The sequence below is a fragment of the Carya illinoinensis genome, chromosome 4 (assembly GCF_018687715.1).
Source record: "Carya illinoinensis cultivar Pawnee chromosome 4, C.illinoinensisPawnee_v1, whole genome shotgun sequence".
Classification (NCBI taxonomy): Eukaryota; Viridiplantae; Streptophyta; class Magnoliopsida; order Fagales; family Juglandaceae; genus Carya; species Carya illinoinensis.
The window spans coordinates 36350001-36360436 of NC_056755.1; the positions used below are offsets into that span (position 1 = coordinate 36350001).

Consider the following 10436-nt stretch of genomic DNA (forward strand, 5'->3'; position numbering starts at 1 on the left):
GCACAAGATAGCACTTGCTTACCATCCTCAAACTAATAGTCAAGCTGAAATTTCAAATAGAGAGATCAAGAACATCCTTGAGAAGACGGTCAAAATCAATAGAAAGGATTGGGCGAAGAAGCTTGATGATGCTTTATGGGCATACCGTACAGCCTTTAAAACACCTATCGGGATGTCTCCATACCGATTAGTCTTTGGAAAGGCATGTCATCTTCCTATAGAGTTGGACATAAAGCTTATTGGGCTGTAAAAAAGTTTAATTTTGATTTGAAGGCAGCAGGTGAAAAGCGACTTCTTCAATTGAATGAGATGGAAGAGTTCCGGAATGATGCATATGAAAATGCAAAGATCTATAAAGAAAGGATGAAGAAGTGGCATAACAAACAGATTCTTAGGCGAGAGTTTGCACCAGGACAACAAGTTTTACTCTTCAATTCACGACTCAAACTCTTCCCAGGAAAGTTAAAATCAAGATGGACGGGTCCTTATACAATTCATGAAGTTTTCTCTTTTGGAGCAGTAGATTTGAAGGACAAGACAGGGAATATTTTCAGAGTTAATGGTCAGAGATTGAAGCACTACTATAGAGAACAAATGGAGAGGAACTATGCATTTATTCCTCTTGGAGATCCTAATTGATGATGATTGAAAAGTCTGGTTGTAGACTTTAAAACAAGCGCTTATGGAAGGCAACCCATAGATCTTTCTTTCATTCTTTCATTTATTTTATTATCTTTATTTATTGAGTTTTAATAAATTGGTTTTTGATGCAGGTTTATTTAGCATGAATAAAGAGCTGAAAAAATTTTTAACTGTGGAAGATTCATCATGAAACCAGGGAAGTTCCTTTTATTTCTTCAATCCTTTTTACTTTTGCATTACAATGAGGACATTGTTTAGTTTAAGTTTGGGGGTGTAAATTCCTATATGCATTTGATCCTCTTGTTTTCTAAGTCTTGGGTTGTTGATGGGTTGTTTGATTCTTTTACCAAGCATGCATTGGAGTAAGATTGAATTCTCTATGACTCTGAAATTTGTGATTAAAGATGGTTTTGAGAAAAATTTTCAAAAATTTCTTTTATGTCAAGTGGAGTTTTGTGGGTACTTTAGTTTAAATCTTTGACCTTGAATATAATTAAGCACATCGTCGTTTTTCTCTTATTCCATTTTGCTTATGAAGAGAAGAAGTTGAATTAATTGAAAGAGGGAAGTTTGATTTTGCTTTGCTCTAGAATCCGTTGATGGGTCCTTGAGGCGAAATCCTAGTTGAGACCAAATATTAGAGAAATGATCTAGGCATTTCTTTGGCATAACCAAAAAGCTTTCCCAGTCGTCCTTAATATCATGTCATCATTACATTGTGTGTTTCCATAGTCAAACCCTTTGAGCCTTCATAAGCCTTTATTTATTCTTTGAACTACAAAAACTATGCCCGCTCGAAGCCTGAAAAACAATGAATCTACCTTTGATCATTTGAGAAAATACTTTGGTGGAGAGTTACATTTAAAAGAGAAAATTTGTTTCATGATGAACTGTATTATGTTTGCTCTGTTTGATCAAAGAAGAAAAAAGAAGAGAGATAGTAAAAAAAAACAAAAAAAAAAAAAGACACTAAGCGGAGTATGTATCACCTCATATTTTGTTAAAGGAATTGTTGGTATTGCTTCAGTGATTACAGCAACAATAATGCCACAAGTATGAGCATATTGCCAAGAAAGAGCTATGATTTGAATCATGTGGGTATCTCTTTTAGTGTTCTTTTCACTAAGTATTTTTCCAGTTTGCTTTGATTTTCCATATCCAGTTCTTTCTTAACCCTCACCCTGTGGCCTATCATTACAACCTTATTAAAGACCTTTTGATCTCTGATTTTGGTCTTGACTACATTAGTGGAGAGGATTTCTGAAAATTGGACTTATGGGGTTAAGTTTTAAGAGAATTCTTCTGATTTTGGTTGTTCTACTTTTATCTGAGTTTGCAGGTGGTTTGAGGATAAATTGACTATAGCACACACACACTCAAGGTCTTAGCTTTAGGTTGAAGTAAACGCCTAACTCTTGCTTGACAAATTGCAAAATTTTTTATTGATTTTCCTGCCATCTTTGATGTTAAAAGAGTAAGATACTAGTGATGAATAGATACTAGTGATGAAATCTAAATTCATAAAAGCTTGGTGAGTGATGATTGATTGATTTTCTTTCTATCTTTGATGTTAAAAGAGTAAGATACTATTGATGAAATCTAAATTCATAAAAGCTTGGTGAGTGATGATACTTCTCTTTGGGGTCGAGTTGATATTGCCTAAACTATCATTTACTTTTCTTTTTGTTTGAGGACAAACAAAGTTGTAAGTTTGGAGGTATTTGATGACTTGCAAAATTTCGTATTGCAGATTTTACAAGATCGCTCGAGCGGAGGCTTTTGGCCGCTCTAGCGAATTCAGGCAGATTCAAACGCTCGACTGCCGCTCGACAGTGAGCTCAAGCGGGTTGCGGGAAAACAAAGATCGCTCGAGCAGAGACATAGGACGCTCGAGCGAAATCAGGCAAAGTCGAACGCTCGATGTGCGCTCGATAGGACGTTCAAGCGAAATCAGGCAGAGTCGAACGCTCGATGTGCGCTCGACACCCCACTCGAGCGAATATCGTATTTTGACAGATTTAAGGTTTTCCGCTGTCACACCATATAAAAATGGATTTTTTACTCTATGGCCGTAGCTGTTGACTGGAGAACACTTTTTGGGACAGAAAAACACAGCTAGAAGGATTCAATTCATCTGTTTTAGAGATGGAATTCCAATTATTGCGCGTACGTTGGAATCATACACGAGCACAGATGGGAGAAAAGCATTGAATCATTTCCTTGAGTTTTTGAAGACGAGTTGCGGCCAGTGTTTATTTTCTTCCAATCTTCTCAGAACAATTATGGTGAATTCGTTTATGTTGAATTTCATTTCTAGCATGAGCTAAATTTTCTTTATTCTAGGAAAACGATGTAACCTATTTCCGAACTATGCTTGATTGTCTATGCTAATTTAATGCAATTCTCTCTTTATTTATCTGATTTATTCTGAGTTTATTACTTCTAATTAACTAGCCATTGATTAGATGATATTTAATCTTGTGATTTGCTATCGAAAGAGGGAATCATAGGGTAGATCTTGAATATTTCAGCATAGGTAAGTATAGAGATCGAAAGACTTGTATGAACCTATGTAGTAATTAAATCAATGGTCTTATTGCTTTCTTGCTTTATTAATTTGCATATTCTTGTATGAATTGATGAACAAGAATAATTTCCAATTGACTATCGAAAGAGGCTGTTGGATGGATTACAGATTTGCTAATGAACAAAAAGAATTAAATTAAATTAGCTGGATGAGTAAAGCATAGTGAAGAATTAGGTGAAATCGATTTCCTAGAAGTTTTCTTCCCCATTAAGTTGATCTTCGAACGTCAGTTTTATTTCCTTTGCGTATTTCTTTTTGAGTCGATTTTAGTTTAAATTGCAACTACAAAAATCTTAGTGATTCCTCTAGATAAAATCAAGTTTAGTATAATTTTGGTATTTGGCAATAGTAAGGTACCAATCCCTGAGAACGATTCTCTTCTTATCACTTTATTATAAAACTACGATACTGTGCACTTACAGTTTTGCACCGGTCAAAGAGAATGAGAGTGTGTCTAAGTGAAATATAGTCTATGTTTTCTAGTTTAGTTGCTTATGCACTAGATGGAGAATGACGTTAAGGTTGTATATTCATGTAGGTTGCCATCCAACATGCACATGAATGGACTGTATGAAATGGGTATAGCATGTAGTCCAGGTAAGTATTATATTCATCACTTCTAGAGTTTTCTAAAGATATGAATGAAATGAAAATAACATGTTTCTCTCTACGATGCTTTGCAAAATGAATCCCGTTTTATGAAAAGATGCTAAGTATAAGTCTTCAAGTATATGTATGTAATGGCCCTTCTTGGCAACCCATTTTTATGCACCCAAAAATATTAATTATATGTGAATGGATATTATACGTAGTACATCTTATATGTATTTTCATGAAATGAAATGTGAGGCTTATGCCTTATGCTTTAAGCGGTGCTTTAAATGATGTGAAGAAAATGTTTTAAATGTCCTTATAAACTGATGCTTTAAGGATGCTATGAACTGATGTCTTTAAATGATGCCTTAAAAGATGATGTTTAAGCTCATGCTTTTAAAAGATGTTTATGAATGAATAGGCTGAAAGAATGAAAAGGAATGAAAGGACTGAAATTAAAGAAATGACTGAATGAAGGAATGCTTAATGTATGAAAACACATAATGGCCATATGAATGAATGATGGTACCAAATGAATGGGTAGACTGTAATGTCAGGTAAGTAGTATTGATAGTGCAACCAGTGTTGCCCCATGACTGAGAGAGTTTCCCAACCCGTGGCCACAGGTGGAGTGCAAGTCCAAGGGAAGATTGCTAACCGTCACACATGAGGTGTAATAGTTTGTACTGGCCAAAGGAAAGTGATAAGAAAATGTATGTGTGCTCTGACTCTTTAAGAAATGAATGCACGAGACATGGGGAAATGTTTTTATGAAAGAAAATCCTTCTTAAGAAAAAACCCACCTAGTAATATTTTAAATGAATGTATGTCTTATGTATAGTATGTATGGAGTGATGAATGCGTGACTGAAAACCTATGTTAGTATATTTTGACTGTATGAAGTAATGTTTATGAGTATTCGACTCATTTTAGTTTTTATGTATGCCCCTCCCAGGAACAAAATGAGTAGAAGGGATCAGGACGGACATAGCCCGAAGGAGAAGAGCATGAAAGCCTATGCATTATGTTTTGTATGAAGGACTTTTAACCTTACAGTTTAATGTTTTCCGTTGTAACTCTCTTTAATTTAAGAAACCTATTTTATTTTTAAACATGGAGTCTTTTGTATCCTGGGTTAGAAATGAAAAAGCTCTAAAATGAATAGTAATTCCTGTCTCTTTATTAAAATCATTTTTTAAAAGTCTCCCCACAAGGACGGGCATTACAATCAGACAATATGCTATCATGTACAATACCTTAAAGGTTCTTGAAATCTCAACAATTGCTTTCAAGTAAAAAACTAGCAAATAGTTTGTAAATTGTAGTGAAGTAGTCTGAGGCCTAGTTTGGCTCTCTATCCAAATCAACCCTGAGACTACTTCACTTACCAAACACAATTTTAATGGTAATAACTTCAACATTGAATTCATTTTAGTAACCATAGAGGATCTAGTCTATCATTTGTCTTGAAAAATGCTGAGCATCCTCATTTAATTTTGAATTCCTTAGGAAGGGAAAAACATCTAAGTTGTTGCCTTCTTCTCTCAGTTTTTGACTGGTTGGCTGCATTGGAGCAAAACCTTAAGAACCTCTTTTATGGATGTCCTGGTAGAAGGTTGTGTGCTAGTACAATAGAGTCCAAGTTTGAAAACATGACACATTTCATTCAAGCGACAGGGCTCCTTGACCTCCTGATCCAAGGCATCACCTATTGGTTTTCCATCTTGAATGTGTCACAATGCCCATTCGGCTGGGGATGAGTGTTCATCACCATCATTGGCTTTCCTTCCGATTGTCAGTTCTAGAATGATAACCCCGAAGCTGTAAACATCGATCTTCTCATTAATTCTTGTTGTACGAGCATACTCTGCATTTCAATTCAACAACACAAGTTAAGCCAAAATTATGGTGATGGAAAAAGAGGAAAACATCATCAATAAAAGGAGACTTATAAATCTATATTGTCACATACCTGGAGCTGTGTAGCCAAAAGAGCCAGCCACAGCTAACATTGTAGCCAGTTCTCTCTCCTTGATCAATATCTTTGCTAGACCAAAATCAGTTATTTGTGCATTGAAATCGAGATCTAAAAGGATGTTGCTTGACTTCATATCTCGATGAACAATGGGTGGTGAGCAGTCGCGGTGCATATAGGAGAGCCCCTGGGTAGCTCCAACTGCTATACACAACCTTTTAGACCAATCCAAGATAGTATGATTGACTGAACTTGAAAAGGTTGTTGCTCTACTCTTCCTATGCAGCCAACGATCCAGGCTACAGTTATCCAAATACTTGTAGACAAGAAGTTTTGAATTATCATTGGAGATACAGTAGAGCAACTTCACCATGTTAGCATTTCGAATTGAACTAAATATTTGGACTTTTGCCATTAATTCTTTTTCAAGCTTTCCTTCAAGCTATCTATTATTCCAAATCTTCTTCACAACAACAATATCACCTGAATGATTAATAACAACATGATATACATGACCTGATCGACCAAAACCAATCAGGTTATTGGCTGTCAATCCTGATAAAATGTCTGATTCTATAAAATTCAGCTTCTAGAATGAAACGAGCTTCCATTTCAAATGCAATCCATGCTTTCCTTTTTTGTAATCTCTTATCACAAAGAATGAAACAAATAAACCTAGAAGAACTACTACCACCAAACCTGTGATCCAAGCAATTAATTTGTAATAAGTTTTGCTCGACTTTTGGCGGCGCGAACTGCAGTTCTCGAGATTAAGATATCGAGATGGTCTATTAGCACAAAGACCAGGATTGTTTAAAAAGCTGTGGGCATATGCATCATTCTCGAACTCACTTGGGATGTTTCCAGTCAAATGATTTGAAGACAGATTGAATGAAGTGAGCTTTAGGAGGCCAAGTTTTGATGGAATTGGGCCAGACAATTGGTTTTCTGACAAGTCCAATTCAGTAAGGCCTAGTAAAGAACCAAGTTCCTTTGGAATCTGTCCAGAGATTTCATTTCGGCTGAGGTTTAGTGTATTCAGCAATTTCCATGAATTAATATCCGAAGGAAGGGTGCCTGAAAGTCGGTTTTGATCAAGAAAAAGAGTTGTCAAACCAGAAAGATCTCGAGGAATCGTGCCATTGAAGAGGTTATTACTAGCTTTGAGAACCAACAAATTCCTTGAGGAAGACACTCCCTGTGGAATTTTACCTGAAAACTTATTATTATTCATCTCCAATCGTGAAAGATTCCATGCCAATCTCTCAGGTAACTCGCCTGTAAAAGAATTATCACTTAACATCAACATGTTCAGATTCGATGATGTCCAAAGACCACTTGGAATATTCCCAGAAAAATTATTTCTGTATATCTTGACTAATTCCAAACTATTGCAATTTCCAAATGACTTGGGCAACTCTCCAACAAGCTGGTTTTCTGATGCTATCACTTCCACCAACTTCCCATTGTCACACAAGTGCTCTGGCAACTGGCCTGTAAGCTTGTTAGTTGAAACCCAAAGCCTTTTTAACATAGAATAGCTCCCTAGTTCTAGAGGCAAACTCCCTGAAAAATTATTGTTAAATAAGCCAAGATGTATCAACCTCGGAAGACGACCAATGCTATCTGGGATTTTTCCAGATAACTGATTCAGAAACAAAGCCAGACTTGTCAAATTTTTGAGCTTTCCAAAATCATCGGGAACTATCCCAACCAAATTATTTTCTGAGAGGTCGACGAAATTGAGGTTCAAAGCCTTGACCACCCGAGGAATCTCCCCAGAAAATTTGTTTTTGTATAGGTAAACAATCCTTAGATTCTTTGGCATAAACAAACTGTCCGGGATCTTCCCGGTCAAGCTGTTTGTTGACAAATCCAAATGCTCCAAAGCTTCCATTTCTCCGATCGTGTTTGGGATTTCTCCGATCAAATTCGTGTTGGCCATCCATAAAAACTTCAATTTCTTCAACTTTCCAAACTCCGAAGGGAACGTTGACACTATCTTGGAATTATCGGCCAATCCTAGTTCCTCCAGATTGGATAGGTTTCCAATTTCTGGCGGGAAAGAACCAATAAGCGGACAAGTGATAAGCATGAGTTTTCTCAGTTCTGTCAACCGCCCGATAGATGCTGGGATGTTACCATCGAAGTTGTTGCCTTCGAGGCTCAGCTCTCGAAGCCGAGACATGCGGTGAATGTCATTGGGGATTGCACCATGAAAGTAGTTCTGTGAGAGAACAAGAACTTCCAGCTTGGAACAGTTGTAGAGGGCTCTCGGGAACTCCGTTGAGTGGAAACTGTTATTATAAACATCAAATGTTGTGAGGTTCTTGAGGTTGCAGATGAAGGGTGTGACTGTTCCATTGATGTTATAATCTCGAAAGGATAATCCAATGATTGAGGCATTGGAGCAAGTGATCTCAGGCCAGGAACAATGGGAGGAGGAGTTTGTTGGAATCCAGTGTTTGAGAGATTCTGGGTTTCCCCAAAGTTTTTTTAGGTTTAGTAGGATTCCTTGTTCTTGAGCACTGAGCTGGGAGTTGACATGGCTAAGAAAGTGGAAAAAGGTACTGATGTAGATAGAGATATGGAGAAATATTAGAGTTGTTTTCTTCATTACTTGAGGTTGAGTTGCTTTGCTTCTTGCTCTGGTCTGAACTCTGATCTCAACAATGAGCTAATAAACACATGAAATTCAAGAAAGATAAGAAAAAACACACCCGATGGTGGGATGTTCAAACTTCCAATCAAGAAAAATTCAAAGAGCATAACATTTGCTTATTTTTCGGGGAAAGCTCATTTGTTGACCAATAATTGCAAGTTTAGTCCAACATCTTTGCTGAGATGATACAGTTATGTTGGCTGGAACTTTTCATCCCTATTAAGTAAATAAGAAACAAAACAAAGGATTCTTAAAGAAAAAAATCGTTTTTAAAACAAGATTAGTAGATTTACTCATGTGTTTAGAACCAAGAGGATAGTTTGCTAAGAACTAACTATCTCCCTCTTCTTTCTTTCTTTCTTTTTTTCTTTTGTCTTTTTTTTTTTTTTTTTTTTGTGTCGTGATTGACTTTGGAACCCATAAGAGAGTGTTTAACATGATTGGTATATGCTTCAAATCTTTGTTTTCATAGAAAAACTCAATTTTGTGGTATATTTGTTCCTCTAGTCACTTGAGAGCTTTGACTTTTAAATATAGCAGCCAAATCTTATTTAGCATAAATTATGTTTACATGTCAAGTGGGGTAGTTAAAATAAGAAAAATGATTTGTGAAAGTTTAGGTCATAAAGATTGTGTACAAATCCTTCAAAACATAAGTTGTAGAGAGGTCAAGAATTTTTGCACCATAAAAGTAGTTCTATAAGAGGTGTAGAAATTCCCACATGGAAGGGTTGTAGAGAACTCTCGAGAACTCCATTGAGTGGAAACTATTATTATAAACATCAAATGTTATGAAGTTCTTGAGGTTGCAAAGAAAGGGTGAGATTGTTCTATAGATGTTATAATCTCGAAAGGATAATCTAATGATAGAGCCATTGGAGCAAGTGATCTAAGGCCACAAACAATGGGACAAGGAGTTTGTTGGAATCCAATGTCTCAGAGTTTTTTCAGGGTTAGTAGGATTTCTTTTTCTTGAGCACTGAGCTGAGAGTTTGCATGAATGAGAAAGAAGGAAAAGGTATTGAGGTAGAAAGAAAAATGGATAAATATTAGAGTTGCTTTTGTCATTGTAGGGATTGATTTACTTTGGCTCTGGATCTAATCTGAATTCTGATTTCAGTAATGAGCTAATCAACAGATGAAAATATGACTGTAAATCTAGATATGGATCCGGATACCTGATTATAACCGGATCCATATCCAGGTTTTGAAAACCAGGCGGATAACCGCCTGGGTAAATCATGCCAAAACCAGGACGATAATCTAGTTTAATTCCGGAAATCTTAGTTGTAATTGGATATCCGGGTTTATTATTATTCTTTTTTCGCTCTTTTTTTTTAAGTCATTTTGATACTTTTGAAAGGCTTTTTTTTTTTTATAGGACTTTATGTTTATTATTTTACATGAAACGAATATTTTTATAGACATTTTTTTAACTTTAAAGCTATTAAATTCGAACAAAGACCTTACCTGGTGAGTTTTGCGGCAGCAGCTGGGGGCTGGAGTCCTGGTTTTGCAACGATTGATTGGCTTGAGTTGACTCAGATAGCACCGTTGGCTTTTTAACAGGAGTACTTGAATCAACCACTGGAGAGAGAGTGTGTGTGAGAGAGATATAGAGAGAGAGTGTGAGAGAGAGAGAGAGAGAGAGGGAGGGTTGAGTTTCGAGTAGGTGTCTTGGCATGGGCAAAGCTTTATATAGAAAATTAGGAGGGAGCGATTTTTAACATTTTTGTTTATTTTCTCTCGACACAGGTAAAGGTTTTGTTGGAATTTAATAGCCTTAAAACAAAGAAAAAAAGGACCCGATTATGGATTACCTGGGTTAATACCGGATTCGTAGTTGGATTCAGATTTATAGAATAATACCCTACCGTCTGGATCAATTTGGACTGAAAATTCTGGATTTCGGATCGGATAAAAAAAATCTAGTATGCATGTACACCCCAAAATGAAAACTCGACAAAGATGGGAAA

The 10436-nt window shown here is 36.3% G+C and overlaps 1 pseudogene; it reads right to left on the reverse strand.

Moving 5' to 3' along the window:
* Nucleotides 1-4981: 4981 nt before the first annotated feature.
* On the reverse strand, nt 4982-10151 carry LOC122308164 (annotated as a pseudogene).
* Between the last annotated feature and the right edge of the window lie 285 nt (nt 10152-10436).